Raw genomic sequence first — 11,198 nt, forward strand, 5'->3', positions numbered from 1 at the left:
GCGCTGTCAGGGTTCTACGGCGGGGAAGATGGATCCGTTATAAAGCAACTTTCCACGGGTCAAACTTAACGCACTGATAGTTCTTCAGACAAGCCAGAGAGCGGACCGGATGTGGGCTGTCGGCGGGAAGATTGCTGGCGCCGAGGGCTGGTGCTTTGGTCATGGATCCTCGCGGCGCATATTTCTGCTCATGGTTAGATCTGCCCTGGACATTCCTCAGTGTGTAGGAAGAATGCTGGATGAGGCCTCCCAGTTTCATTCCCTCTAATAAAGAAGGGTGGCTGCGGGCACAGCTGTATCAACACAGGACTCGGTCCGTATGGAAGGCAGCTGACGTTGCACGCCAGGTCTGACGTGCTGGGACACGGGTGCAGGCCGCGGCCCCCATCACCCACAAACGCCAGACCCGAAAACTCCCCCTGACCAGGCCTGAGGGGGGCGAGAGGCCCTGGGGACAGCGGCAGTCCATCAAGCATGGGACCAAGCTGAAGAGCATAATTTCTCTTATGTGGGTCTCTATATGCGTGAAAGATCTGTAACTCGAATTAAGTAGTGAACAGACCGTGCTCAGTCTAAGGGAAAATGCCAGAAAATTATTTCCTGTTGAAGTAAGGCATCTTATTTTTTCCAACTACTTATTCAAATAAGCATTATATTAATCTGTGGCATTCATAAATCTCTTAGTGAATAAATAATAATAATAATGAATAACGAGGTTATCCTGTTTCCAATATGTTCATAAATAATTCCTTCTAAACCCCCAAGTCTGGAAGTGTTCTCAAACTTTCCATTCATTACATATTCTTTGTCTATACCAGTGAGTGTCTTATTAATCATTTTAAGCCAATATAGTAAGAGCATCCTATTTTTTATGCTTTGTTTTTATCTACAAAACATTATAGTTGTTCTGTAGGACCATCAGCACGAAGATAAGCCATCTTGTCAGACTTCCAGAAAAATTAAATGAAATTTATATGAATACACAACTGGAGGTTGTCTAAATCAACAGCCGTCGGCTGATTTATCTCCACTCTGCCGAGTCTGAGGCGGTCCGCCAGCCGCAACCCTACACCAGCATCAACAAACGGTACAGCAAATTTAACCGTATCCGGAGTTGTTGGGAGGAATCAGGACACAACCGAGTCGCCGTGGCGCATATTAAATCACCTGGCATGGAAGACCCTGTTAGACGTGGCTGGCGCTTCCGTTGTGCGACGCTACATAGACCCTCTCCTTGTTACCGGGCAACGTGGCGTGATAAATACTCTTTAAAAGGAAACCATGGCCCACGCTTCCTTGCATGTGACACGGAATGTTTCGGTACATCCCGTGGTCCCCAGAGCGGCCCTGACCTCGCGTCCTCCTCAGCCTCCTCCTTCTGCTCAGAGTCTCGTGGGAGATGGCTCTGCCCTTTACCCTCTCTTTCTTCTTCTGCAGTGAAAACAGTTTGTTTCAGCCGGGCGCCGGCGTCTCACGCCTGTCATCCCAGCTACTCAGGGGGCTGAGACCTGAGGACGGTGGCCCCAAGCCAGCCGGGGCAGGAGAGTCCGTGAGATGCCCATCTCCAGTCAGCCGGCAAAGAGCCGGAAGAGGAGCTGTGATTCAAGTGGTAGAGCGCTGGCCTGGAGCAAACTAAAACAATTCAAGAACACTTCCCAGGCCCTAAGTTCAAACCCCAGGACTGGCACAAAAACAAAAGGGAAGAAGGAAGAGAGGGAGGAAAGAAGGAGGGGAGGGAACGCAGGGGAGGGGAGGCGGGCAGCGGGCAGCTGAGGGACAGCCGGGGTCCGGCCAGCGTCCAGGGTCCCGGGAGGCCGGGGAGGGGACATTTAGTATTATTCATGAGCCACTTAACTAGCACGAGCCAGGGCACGATGCAGCCTTTGTTTAGCGTCCCGGAGGTCTTCAGGGGGCTTTTAGAAATTGAAGGGATTTTTTTTTTTGATGAACGATGGGGATCTGGAGGATTGGCCGAGAGAGCTAGTGTACTTTTCCTGATACCTCGAAGAGCGCCACATTTCATCCTAACTTCCCCCTTTCTGCCATAACAAATTATCAGATATTCTGCTGGTGTTTTATTCTGCTATTGTTTTGCTACGTTAAATAACCCAGGGGGAGACATTTTTTAGAGAAATGTCCGTGTGGGTCTCTCTATTGCCAGGAGTTGGTTTCTCTTTAGCGGGCTGCCCTGACTGTTTGAACGCAAGCGAGGCGGCATATATTTGAAGCTGTCTTCCATGCCATCTCCTTTATGTTTATGATGCGCAGCCCCTCCCCGGGCTCTGTAATTTATGGCCCTCGCGACTTGGCTGAGAACTTCGCTAACAGAAAGGCTTGGGGATGGAACCGGGCGCAAGGTGGTGGCGGGGCTGTGTTCAATTAGAACAGCGATCTCCCTATTAGCATGACAAGGAATGGTGACAGAATCCAAGGAACTACCCGACGAAGGGAAAATAGATAGGGGACGTGTGGACAGAAATGTGTGATGGCTTCGTACTATCGCTGATTTTCTGAGCAATTTGCACCCGGAGAAAATATGTCCTGACTCCGGCAGTGTTCCCAGGGCATAAATAAAGCTTTCCTATTGTAAGGGGGGCAGAGGACACCGATAGAGTTACTGGGTAGATCACAGCAAAGGGCTGGAAACACAGCCCCTGCGGGCGGCCGCGTCCAAGAGAGGAGGTTACAGAGAACTCTCACGGCTCCAGGAGACACCGTGATCCACCATCCTGGGTGCTTTTCACACTTTTGGATGGATAACAACACAAACACTGTCAGGCCATGAGTCCTTGGATAACTCAGCCTCCCAGAGCAGCCGCTGTGCTTCCCCTAAAAGACAAACACCGAAAAACACACACGTCCTTCTCATTTAATCTACATAATATAATAAGTTAATAATAATACATTTAATAATTATTTCATCTCCCCTTCCTTGCTGAACTCTGATTCCCGGGGAAATCAAGGTCCACCGTTCTCAGTTTACAATCTGCCTTAGCACCTCTAGCCAAACGTGGTAAGGATGAACGTCCCTCTCCCCAGGTACAGCTGCGGCAGGTGTGGGGAAAGCCGGGAGGAGCGCGGGGCCACGGCCTGCCCTGGCCGTGAGCGGCGGCTGTGGGGAAAGCCGGGAGGAGCGCGGGGCCGCGGCCTGCCCTGGCCGTGAGCGGCGGCTGCTTTTCCACCTGACCGTGTGCACTTGTAAGGCCACAGACGGCTCTGTAGTGAGAACTAAGGGAATAAATAATTCAGTTTCTCGGAGGGTGAACGTCACTTTCCTCCTCTCCTATGGCAGGGGTGACTGGGTCCACGCCCAAAGTGCGTCCTCTTTGTTGTTCTTGTTTCTTCTCTTGGGTTTTTTTTTTTCTTGGCATTCTCAGTAGAGGTCATGTTGTAGACGCTCGGTTCTTATTCAACCTGACAAGTCACGTCGCGACTGGAAATTGGAATCTGCGAGAGCAGGGTGAGCGTGGGGATCGGTTGCCAGGGTCACTGCCCAGGACCGGGAGAACCTGGCAGCCGCTGGCGGTGTGGCCCAGGGGCCTTGGAGGCCGGGTGCGCAGGGCGGAGCGGGCCGTGGGGCGCTCACGGGCCGCACCGGGGCGGGCAGACGCACAGCCCGGCGCGCGCCAGGCTGCCCTCGCGGTGCTCTCTCGAAACAACAGAATTTAAAAAGCTGGGACTCTGCAGCCTGCCCAGGAAGGCTTTCGGCTTCTGAAAGTCCACGCGTGGCCTGGAACACAGCGTCTCCTGTGTGCACACACGCGCGTGCAGGCATGCCATCTTGCACATCCTGTGCAAAACGTAAGCGTGAAGGTCTACAGAGTCCTGCTTTTCCCCCCCTTTTTTGCTCAATGTGAGTCAATACGGCCGTTATCTCGTCGGCCTTCACCTCCCGTATAAACTAAAATTTATTGGTGCCGCTATGTGCTCTGGACAGCTGGCAATCGGTGACAGAAGGGTGTTACGTTTCGTGGCCAGGAAGTGTGGCCCAGGTGGCAGAGCACCTGCTTAGCCCCCGGTCCACGCCCCCCCTTTCCTCGTTCTTCCCTGCGGCCCTCCCCACCCTGCCCATCCCCCCACCGCATAGCCACACACATACGTAGGACATAATGGCCACGCTCTCCCCTCCTCCTCCTTCTCGTATTACTCCTCAGATGATTGTTTCTTAACTTACTACTGATTCAGATATTCATTTAGATCAAACTAGAGATTAAGGGAGGCAGCCTTTCTTACGAGACACCACTGGATGGATTCCAGTGTATTTTCGGAGTGGTGGGGCGATTCGCAAGGTCCAGGCGCTGCACTGGGCTTGCGTGACGTGGAGAGGGCCTTGTGCCCATGCACAGCCATCGCTCCCTCTGCCTGGGCGGCGGTGGTCTGCGGGCCGCTGATACCCACCTGCCCGCTCTGGACATTTCACGTGCACGAAGTTGCAGGAGAGGTAGTCTTTTATGCTCGCAGGTGTGTGTGAAAATAACGGGGAAACCACCCGGAAGCTGTTTTGAGAGTGGAGAGAGGTGGATGAGCAGGTTCAGAGTCTTGGGGGTGGGGTCAGATCCGAGTATGTTACCCGCACCTGGGAAAACCACAGTGGAGTCCCTCCATTCAACTCTGGCTTTGAGGGGTTTACCCACACGGTAGCATCGATCAATAGTTTACGCCTTTTGTGAGTGACAAATAATATTCCGCTGCATAGATCTACCACACTCGGCTCTTCCACTCACCTGTGGATGGTGTCTGCGTTAGTTTGGGGGCTTTCTTTTTTCTCGCAGTTACTACGATAGCACCACACGTACCTGTTTGCATCCGTTTGGAATTGAGACCCTTTTGGCCGCATTCCACAGTGACGGCCACGTTTGTGTAGCTGCGTCTGACCACCATTTTTGAAGTGTCGTCTCCTCTCTGGGCTGCATGGGCCTCTGGGCCAAAAACAAACTGACTCTGAGCGTTGATGTGTGTGTCTGGACACTGCGCTCTGCTCCGCTCAGCCCCAGGTCTCCCCTCAGGCCAGGCCCACGATGCTGTGACACAGCCCGTCCCCGGAAGCTGTAGATCCATCCATGCTGGCATGGCCTCTCGGGGTCGCCCGGTTGGTTCTATCCGTCCACATTTCCGAGCGCCGGTCGGATCAGCCGGCAGCTGTTTGTGTGGCTCGTGTTCAGTGACAGTGGGTGAGTTTCCATGCCAGGCTGCGCGCGCTGCTCTCTGAGAGACGGCCCCTCTGTGAGGGCAGACGCCACAGCGGCTTGCTTCATTTTGCCTTTCCGACACAACCAAAGGTGGAGCTTTTTTTTTTTTTTTTTTGTCGGTCGTGGGGCTTGAACTCTGGGCCTGGGCGCTGTCCCTCAGCTCTTCAGCTCAAGGCAAGAGCTCTACCACTTGAGCTACAGCACCACTTCCGGTTTTCTGGTGGTTTATTGGAGATAGGAGTCTCACAGTCTCTCCTGCCCGGGCTGGCTTTGAACTGCGATCCTCAGATCTCAGCCTCCTGAGTAGCTAGGATTACAGGCGTGAGCCACCAGCTCCTGGCTTCAATGGCGGAGCTTTTTGTCTGACGTTGAAGAAGCCGACTGTGTGCTCCTTCAGAGTGGATTCGAATTAACACTCGCAATTTAGAGAGAGCCTATTTGCATTTTCTGATTTTTTTAAATCATTTTTGTACTTCAAAAACGTGTGGTTTCCAGTGATCTCAGTGCGGTGCGTATTCTCTGTATCTTTAAATATACCCAAATGTGACACATCAAAATATGAATGTTGCTAATAGAATTCATCATATTGAATAAAGGTTAAGGGGTTTTGACCTTTAAATATAATACACTGATAATATTTCAAAGTCCCTCAACGCAAGGTGCTGATCAACACAAGGCTACTTCTCACTTGATACCAAGTTGCGTTGAGTTGTTTAGTTGTTTTTTTTTTTATTCTTAGGGAAGTCTTAGGTTTAAATTTGCAATTTAAAGGTGAGTTGGTGTTCTTGTTTAGTGATATTTGTTTAGTTTTGCTTTGCTTTGTGTTTTGGAAGGGTTTGCGAGACAAAGTCTCACTGTGGAACCCAGGCCACCTTTGAGCTTGTGATCTTCCGCTTTTGTCTTCTGAGGGCTGATGTTACAGGAGTTCACTCATTGCCTGGCTGAGGTTGTGTTTCAGTCACGCTGCACGGTTGTTTGCTCTGTAGGATCGTGTTCTCACGGGGCTTCTGGGCTTGTTGTTTCCTTGGTTCACCCTACCAGTAATCGTAGTTATTAATTGGGAAGTAATTTTGTTAATGAGGAAGTTGTTACTTATTTTCTTAAGTGAGGAAGTCATCCATATAGATACCCATATTCCCATCGCTTTCTTCACCACAGGACTGTCTGGGGGTGAGAAGGGGCAGGTCTTTAAGGCAGAAAGAACGGCAGCAGCCAGGGTCTAAGGCAGCCCACCACCGCCTCCGGGACCCGCAATGGGCCAAGGGAGGATGAAGAAAGGGGTCCGGATTCCACCCGAGCACGGGGCACGCGAACGCCGGGAATCACCACCAACCCCGCGAGGCCGCACCCGAGCAGAGAACACGTTCCTGCGCATCTATTTGGACAACACCGAAACGGGTGTGCAACAAGTAGCCCTCGGTCTCACACACAAGTTCCGTCTTCTTCCCTGCCTGAATCTTAATGCACCCGTTTATTCAGTCGCTGCCAATATATGTAAAGTGACCAAAAAAGAAAAAGAGGGTCAGACTACTTACAATATCTCATTTCCATACGTCATATTGAAATCATGAATTCATGCAGCTCCTTCTAGGATTCTTCCTCCCTCATTCTCAAACACGGTGGAGCCGATTTACATATGATTTCCAATTACTTGAAAGAGAAGTTCCGGCCTTCTGCCACTGGAAACCCTCTCGTTTCCTAGATGACAAGCCTCTGATGAATTAAGATTCCTTGAATACCAAAAGCCATGTCGACTCTCAGCCTGGAGACATGTTGTCGCATGAAGAATCAAGGCGTGGCGATGTCCTCGTTTGCTAAATCTCACATCTGTTCAGCAAAGCCACATAGGAGTTTTAGCCTTTGAAAAGTTGGTTGCAATGAGGAAAGAGTTAAATTGAACTTTGGATCTGTGAGTTACAACATAATCTCTTGATATGTTAGCAGGTCAATAGTTCAGCCAAGAAAGGGACTCTAACTTGAGCAGACACTAATTAAAAGAATCAACTCTGATCCTCCTACATATGTCCGATCATATTAACACATTTCTAGATTTCTGACTCAGTGGACTTGTCAAGATTAAAGGATTTGCTAATACGAAGGAACAGAGTCTGTGTCCAAACTGACTGGGCGGATTTGTGAACAAATTAGTTCATTTAAAATTGACAGTGAAGGATTGATTTTGCACAAAATGAGTTACCTACGGTATTCATCATTTCCTCCACCCGGGCACACAGGACAGAGATCCGTCTCCTTCTCTTTCTGATTATAATCGGGCTGCTTACTGAGTTCCTTTATTTTACAGGCCTGATTGCAGCCTGCCATTCTTTTTAATTCAGATGTATTTTAGCCTCTTAGGCAGACCTTCAGAAATAACTTCCTTAAAAGCCCCAGTGAAGTGACTCATTACACAGGGCTCAATCCAACCATGCTATAAATTATAATACAGTAGGAAAGTTCTAATTGCACAAAGATCCAATTATTGGAGCCTTTGTGACTTGTTATCCAAAGTCAGGGCCAAATCTAGGAACACACGTCCAAAATTCAAGGTCAGCACACAAGGCTCAGATAAGACCTAGTACATTTGACATTTAGCATCTTTAGTACATGAAGAATAATGATGGTTTCATAAAAAGGGAGACGTGCTCTATATGAAATAACAACATAGAAAATACCAGAATGATTGAGGTACTTGTTTCTGGGGGGGGGGACCCAAAACACAAAAATCTTACAAAGAAGTAATAGAATGTAGTAACAAGAAACAAATTAGCAAACCACAAGAATGAAAAACTTAAACCCAAAGAAAATCGTATGCACTTGCCATATTTTATTTATCAATATCTACGTCTCAGACATGAGGAGGACCAGTGATAGTACAGTGAAATTTCTGGTTTAATCCAGTGAGGTGGTGGACAGAAAAGAGGGTTAGGGTAAGTATTTTGGAGCATTTGGGTTGTGTGCCTTGATTCAAGATGGCTCCTGTTGAAAGATGGTGGAGGAATTCAAGAAGAAATCGTTTCCATTTCACATATCTGAGGAGTCTCTGGGAGACCCGATGGAGCGTGACATGTGGTTTACTTTTTACGGACAGATGTGTGTTCTGACTTTATGTACAAAGGCAGTGTTACCTCCACTTTGCAAATGGAGTGCAAGCTCGGAGAGAAAACCAACACAGCGCTCCGCAAGGAGGCAGACGGCAGATCCGTTGGCAGCCAGCCCTGTGACATCAGTTTCTGCAGGGTCTCACGTCCGTGTTCAACTCCACCATGTCCTCAGTTTTGCTGTTACCATACACACACACACCCCTCCCTGGCGTGTTCCATCTAGAGACGGATAGATGTATCACGAGGTTTATAGTATGACCAACCGCTGTTCCAAGTACAGTTGAACTCTCTCCAACATGGCGACAAACGCTTCCGGAATTAACTCCTGATGTGTCTCCCCGAGGCGCCCCGTGGTGCCCAGGGAACCTTGCACAGGTGTCCGGGAGGCCCGAGGTAGAGGAGGAGAGGAGACCAGAGATGAGATCCACCCCAGCTCGCCACCGGCGAGTGGTAGAAGCAGGGAGACGACCCTGGAAGTGCGCGGTGTTTGTGTGCAGGCCTGCTTCGCCTGCCCCCTGCCTCTACCCCCTTCCTCCCTCGGCCTCTGCCCTCGTACCACGGGCCCCAACGGCAGGGGACACAGGTGGCTGGGCCGCACCCCCCCCAGCACCCCAGTCCTGGGAGATGGGGGAGTTCCCAGGAATCCGTGCTAAAAGCTGCTGCAGAAAACACGTGGCGCTCACTACCAGCACCGCGGGGCTCATCGTATACAATTATTCTTATGTTGTTTGGAGGCAGAAATAAATGCCTAAAAAAAAATGTGGTCTGGGTACTCTTGGCTCACGCCTGTGGTTTTAGTGACCCAGGAGACTGAGATCTGAATAAAATCACAGTTCAAATCCAGTCTGGGCAGAAAAGTCGGCAAGACACCATCCCCAGTAAGACAGGGGAAAAAAACCAGCCAGGCTGGAGGCATGGTTCAAGCGGTTGAGTGCCAACTGCAAGGGGAGGGGGAAAAAAACGTGAAGCATTTTATAATTTTCTAACTTGCATTGCTAAGCAAAGCCAACTTCACAGAAATTCAGAGCAGTCTATCTGCGCACCTATTTCTATGGAGTGATTTAGACATATCCTAAAAAAAAACTCTGATGTAAATTCAGAGCTTCCTGCCCTGCCTGAATTGACTCCAATCTTTAGCATCTGAGAGCATACGGAACCAGGGATTTGCCATCGTACAAGATCATCCACAGCTGGTCCGCCCTGGAGCGTGAGCTACTTCAACTCAGTGCGATCCTCTGTGAGGGACAATGGAGAGCCATGTGGGAGAGAAGACCTTTGGTTTAAGAGAAGGTAGAAGGAAAGGCACTAAGAAATGCTCCACAGCCCAGATAGCTCAGAGGTCAGTGGAGAGACCAGTGCTCGGGCTCTGCTGCGCGTTCGAGCTGAACTTAATCAGGAGAGAGGAAGCCCCTGTCGGGAATCCTCCCCAGACCGAGCACTGGTCCTCGGCAGCGCCCTGGTTCAGATGATTCTCTTTGGTGTTCCAACAAGGAAGAAAAGGGAAGCTTAAGATAAGATGTCTCTCCCAGCGTTCACGGCCACCGCATCATCTGGGAAGAGCAAACTTCCTACCCTAGACTCTGTTTACGTGAGACGCTACCAAGGGATTTACTTTTCCCGTCGTTCCTTCATCCATTCGCCCCCATCTGTCTCCTTTGTGGGACCAATTCTGTACGTTTTTCCATGTAGAAAGCCCCTCGGCAATCGGCGTGAGGTGGCGTTTGGGGCAGCCCGGCGTCCGGCTTCGGGCACGCGCTTTCTGATCCGCTCTGGCCTTTCCCCGGGGTGGAGGCTGCCAGGAGGGTGTCCCGGGCTTGCTGGGCTTTCCCTCAGCGACGTTTCTGTGTTGGTGTTCTATAAAGACGGATCTGGTTATTAACAGAAGCCGCTTCTCACCTGTGTCTCTGCTTCCCGAATCCAATAGCCGGAAAGGGAGCCAAGCCCTCCCAAAACAACTGCGCCGTGGAGATGACACCGTTTAATTTGAATAATAAATAAGCTCTACGGTTACCTTTTTGCTCTGCCGCACGCTAAACACTTGCACCTGATCCGGCTCCCGGCTTTATTTGCAGACAACATCCAAAGTGTGTGGGGTAAGGTTGGACATGATTTATGAACGTAATGAATTAGTTTTATTATAGGTGATTAAGTGTATTTTACTTTCTTAAAGCGCAAGAACTGGAGAAGAAAAGCCATCGTTACAATCTGAAAATAACTAGAAAGATAAGTTCATTAACTTGCCTCCACTCCCACATCATAAAAACCTTGTTAAAAATTACTCCCCGGCCTGCTGTATTAGCTTCTTTATGAGGTAATTTCTCCATACAGTAATAAGATTTTTCTTTTACTCTCCAGTGCATATTAAACCCACTAATCTTCTTTTATAAACTATAGTTTCAGCCACTTTCTCAATCGACTCACTTTAAAGATGCCCTCCTATTCCTATGCAAGGTAGCAGGCGCAGAGACAAGCCCCGAGCTCCGAGAGAACCTGCGTCCGGATTTATGGCACAATCTCCTCACCCTGCAGGGAAAGGCCGTAAACGTGGAGGACGATGTCTGGCGACAGAGCAAACAGCAGAGACGCTGCAGCATTCATCACGAGCATGAGCGGGGGGGGGGGGGGGGCGGCGAGAGCAGAGCGGTTTGACAAGGCGGTGGTGGGTGAGGCGGGCCAGGGTCAGGAGCGCGTGTCCGCTGCCGGCCGCTCACCTGCGGTGGCCTCTGCGGGAACCAAAGCTTCCTTCTGATGTCCAGAACCACAAAGCCTGACAACTGAGTCCACCACCTTCCGGCCCAAGATGGCCAATGATGACAGAAGTAATTAACTTAATGCGCTATGCATCAGGCATCCCCAAGTCGTTAATGCGCCTTGAAGATGATGAATTAATTCAAATTGTTACACAACA

This window comes from Dipodomys ordii, unplaced genomic scaffold, assembly GCF_000151885.1.
Source record: "Dipodomys ordii isolate 6190 unplaced genomic scaffold, Dord_2.0 Scaffold124, whole genome shotgun sequence".
NCBI lineage: Eukaryota > Metazoa > Chordata > Mammalia > Rodentia > Heteromyidae > Dipodomys > Dipodomys ordii.